The sequence below is a fragment of the Asparagus officinalis genome, chromosome 8 (genome assembly GCF_001876935.1).
Source record: "Asparagus officinalis chromosome 8, Aspof.V1, whole genome shotgun sequence".
NCBI classification, from domain to species: domain Eukaryota; kingdom Viridiplantae; phylum Streptophyta; class Magnoliopsida; order Asparagales; family Asparagaceae; genus Asparagus; species Asparagus officinalis.
The window spans coordinates 24,843,728-24,849,038 of NC_033801.1; positions in this window are offsets into that span (position 1 = coordinate 24,843,728).

Consider the following 5,311-nt stretch of genomic DNA (forward strand, 5'->3'; position numbering starts at 1 on the left):
CAAACTTACAGAGATGATGGCATGTGGTAATGTGGTAACATTTATTTCCTAGTTAGTCAACTGAACCTCTCGCCTATATTTTGGTTGGATATAGATGGATATGCACACAAATGGCACTGACACAATAAACTCCCCATCTACAAACATGTGCTGTTGTTCCTAACAATTTGCGTGCTTGCCATGTCTCTAAGCAACAAGTACCCTTGGACCAATCGCCATAAAACAAAGGAGATCATTAAGCATATATATCTATTTCATCTCCTCCTCACTTAGGATTTTTTTTGGTACATGCAAGTGCACATGATGATTAGAAAAGCGAGTTGTACTAACAAGTCCAAAGTTTTACCCTCATTTACTTTAAAATCCCACTTAGTTTAATATGTTTTCATACACCCAAAACTTCAAGTTTACTTTCCTTTAAATCCAAAGTATAGACTGCGAAGTGTATAACTTCCTACAATAAAGTGTGATCGTTACCTACTATAGAGTATATAACGTCATATTCTAGGATGTATTACTGCATGCTATAAGTTGTATAGATGTATACTTTCAGAGTGTACAACTGCATATCCTATCCTATGTTAGCTATACACTTTGGGTTTAAAGGTAAGTAAATTTTGTAATTTTGGTATATGAGAACAAATAGAACTACGTACGTACACATGGATTTTAAGGTAAACGGGGGTACAACTTTGGGTGTATAAGCAAAAAACCTTAAAGCTGTTTTCATTTGCAAATGGACAATACTGTCTATTTAAGTATTTAATAGTCGCTTTCTATTCGGTTGTTGTTATAATTTTTTTGTTAAATTTCCTTGTTGGCTTCATATGAATTAATTGCAAATACATCTGTTATACTCTGAGGTTATTACTACTTGTATCCGGTCCTAATTATTTTATTAACACCGAACCCTTAAATTCTAGATGAAATTATTTCTTGCGTCAAGTTGAGATGTCATGTGAAAGTCCAGTGACAATAAATTACCCTTTGCCTTCGTAAAAAAAGACTAAATTACGTACTAAATTGATGGAGAAAAAGAAACATCGTCTGCATTTTAATCAGGGAGTATAAGTGGCAATAAAATTGTTTAAGGAGCGTTAAGTGGCTACAAGCCTACACCCTCATATATAGTGTGAGAGCTGTATCTCCAATTTATGGTTTTCCAAATCTCCATACTTTCATTAACATCTTTCATTGGATATTCTCCTGTTAAAGAGCAGAGCATACGAATGAGAGAAGCTTATCACCATCACTCAATCAATGGTTATCTTCTTTATTCAAAATCAATGAGGTATATATATAGGACCACATAATCTTTTGACTAGTTCGCTCTCCTCTTTTGATGAGGTTTGTATGCATTCGGAATTAGAACCATATTCATTTCCCTTCATGCTTTGAAATGAATAACGGGGACCATGATCTTTTCCTCTCATATGTATGCTGTGCATGATTTGTATATATATATATATATATATATATAATGAGATTAATGGGTATCCTTGTCATAGGAGGGGATTTCCTCCTATGACGCCTCTAAAATCACATGATTGAGCGACATTGTGGATGATCCGCTCCGTTGAACTTGATCTACATATTCTAAAACCCCAACACACCAAGTTTGGGGTGAATCCGTCGTCGTTTGACCCTCCATCGAACCATGTGAAAAGTTCTATTCATTCAAAACCGTTAAAATTGATACGAGTGGCTGAAGGGTCAAACGATGACGGGTTCACACCAAACTTGGTGTGTTGGGGTTTTAGAATATGTAGATCAAGTTCAACGGAGCGAATCATCCACAATGTCGGAAATATGTGTATGCTTGGTACCAAGTATAAAGTTTGTGCTTGGTAGTGAGGTAACACAATCCCCTCCACTCATTCAAATAGGGGACCACATTCATATGGGTTGAGGAGTGCATGAGGATATGTAACTATTTGAATGAGTGGATGAGATTGTGCCACCTCACTACCAAGCATAACTTTTTGTGCTTGGTACTATCTCGAACAGTTGTCAAGGGGTGATCTTTTAAGAGAGAGCAACGACAGTGGTAGAGGGAGTCACCTACGCTTGGATTTGGGTTAATTGCGAATCGAGCTCTTGTAATATCACCAAATTGCGAATAGACCCCATGTAGTTTTACTTGTGTCAAATAGGCCCCTGTAGTATTGATCTCAGGTGCGAAAACACACCTAGTGAACTTTTTTGACTCTTTTAAAAGTTAAAAAAAAGCGAGGGTCTATCCGCCTCCTCAAACACTTTAAAACAATTTTAAGAATAAAAAATATTTACCCAAGGCTCTATTTGCAAAATAAAACTACAGGAATCTGTGCGCAATTAACCCTTTTGATTTTGAATGAGAGGGAGAGGGAAAGGCTAACATTTTTTCCACATATCTCCTTTTTAAGGCGGGGGCAGTTGAGCACCTTTTTCCAATTGTATACCTTGTGCAGGGCAGCTCGAGCCCATGCCCATGTGCTACTATATCATCAAAAGGATTTTGCCTCAGTCTATCATGAGGCAAAGAGAAAGGGGAAAAGAATTTCCCATATGGGTGCTCCCCGTAGAATATTATATAGGGAGAAGTAGTTTATTTGTCAATTATGAACGACTGCAATTAGTATACAATATAAATATAATCACTATCTAATCCCTAATCCGTTATCAATATAATAAGATTAATTATATCAGTGTAATTATCAACTTTAAAATAAGTATTGAATACTGATATAATAAGACTAATTATATCAGTACAATCATCAACTTTAAAATAATTATTAAATACTAATTGCAGTCTCCCTGTTTATCATACAATTTTCTGTACCATGAGAAAAGAGGAGAACACCAAGGAGCGACTTGGTTTTTTCTCCCCATTCTCAACTATGAACTCCAATCACTACCCCAGATTGATATTTGTTGTGAATTCATTCACAATACAACTATGCATGCTATGGTTGGCTTCATAATGATGGCATTGCTACTTTTCTCCTATTTTTGTATAATATTTCATGTGGCTTAATTAGGCTCTAGAAAGGACTTTCTGAAGTAAACTGTTCTTTTTCTTTTTACTCAATAGAAATGTACGTATTATTTTAGTCATTATGTCAAAATTTTGGGTAACAAAGTAGAAATCCGTATCTTCTTTTTTACAAAAAGTCGATGAAGGCATGTGGCCTTGATTCTGGGCTATGTTATTTAGTTTTCCAACTTCTATTACGAATTCCGTTATTTTTCTTTTAATAATTGAAAAGTCATCTTCTGAGATAATATTGTGGCACAAAATCAAATCTCATCTCATTAATATTTCACAAAAAAATTTGAGTCATATTGGAGTTAAGTGCGAAGCAAATGCACCCATGAGAACTTTAAACTATACTAATTAATTAAGTTACACCGGTTCATATGTAATGTCACGTACGCTTTAGCTTGAGCTCTAAATCATGTTAATTAATGAAGCATCGAAGCAAACACAACATTGAAGACTCATCGAATCATTTATTTTGGTACCAATTTATTGGATTGCAAAAGTCTATGAATGGGAGAGTGAACTAGGCTAGATAATTTACGTGGACATGCATCCAAATTGATAAATATCATTAAATGAATTATTAGTCAAAACATATGTAACCGTAAGTCCATGTACCTGTTTGTGCATAATATAATTAGACTAAAGTCCATGTTTTTTGTTAGGCTAATTAAAGTTACGCATTGAACTTGACTAGATGCAAGATAGTACTAAGAAATTCAAAGAATGAGGATGAGAAACTTAATTTCACACCAGCTAGGCAGTGAGCTTGAAGCTCCTTCCAGTACCATAAAGTTTTATTCGGCATTATTGTCAAACTAAGACAATGTGGAGATAAAACAAAATATATATGTACGTGAACAATACAATCATAAAAAACGCAGGCTTTAATTAAAGCCCCACCCTAAGTGCCGAACATATCATGTGACACATCAAATGGTTCCAATCACCACATTTATTTGAACATAATGCATCTGTTTGTACTCTACATGGATATCTTTTGTATAGAATTCTTATAAAGTTCAACCATGCATATAATTAAAGGTCTCATCAAGTTTTTGTTTTGTCAACAAATAATATTTCTCTTTGATGGAAAAGTTCACTTTACTAGATTTTCCTTTAATAAGCTCCTGATTTATTGGGTTGCATGTGCTAAAATTTATTGGCACCAATTGAGTAGGTGCCCAAATTTATCACAAGAGTTATGTATGAAAATTTTGTGGACAAATATACAATGGATCACGAATAAACAATAAATAAAATTTCTTCTTGGAGATGTTAGAATTAAGCTTTACCATTTTCCGTTCCCAAGTGATAGTGTTGAGTATAGTGTTGGGAATTTATGTCGAAACCTCTAAGAAAGCAGAAACGCAGTATAGAGAAAAGTACATCAAGATTTAATAAGATTCGGCAACTACCTACGTCCTCAGAAGCCACACAATAAATTTCTTATTAATCAACAAGAAATTACAATGTAAGAGCTGATCTCAAACTTGAGATCTCTCAATAAATGCAATAATTGTTACTGTAGCTACAGTGAACAATATCCTATTTAATTCTCTCTTCTATTTAATACCCCTCTTAATTCCCTCTTTAATTTCCTCTTAAATTCTCCCCTCAAATCACTGTTGAGAACTGGAGAGAGAGAGAGAGAGAGAGAGAGAGAGAGAGAGAGAACAGAAGCCCCGCCTCTGGATGAACACGAGAAGAAGAAGAGCGAGAGAGAGGGGAGCAACCACCACGGCTAGGGTTTTTGGGTTCTCTTTTATAGGGGAACCCTAACGCCAGGCTGGAGCCAGCCATGCCTGCGCACAACTTCACCTATAGGCATGAACATCCAAGCTCGCATGCGGAAGATCCTCGAACTCGCCTGCAAGTCGCGAGCCCGCCTGGAGTTTGCCAACTCGACCTCGCCTGCTCGAGCTCGCCTGCGCCTTGTCGACTAGATCACAAGCTTGCTTGAGGGAGCTCCTCGCCAGACCATCGCCTGCTCGAGAGCTCCGCCTGTAGTCGTCGTCGACCTCTCCTGCGAAGCTCATCTCGTCTGAGGAGATCGCCTGCAAGGTTTGGGCTTCACCCCTAATTCCAACAATCTCCCACTTAGAGACCAAACCGACGTCAGCAGGCTATCTCATCAAACATCATCTCCTGTGTGGCTTCGCCCTCATCATTTATGCATGAAGGCCAACTGAAATTACGCACAAGTCCAGTTTCTGAACGGTCACCGCATTTGTTAACATATTTGCTGGATTCTTACTTCCTGGAATCTTTTCCAGTTTCAACACGTCA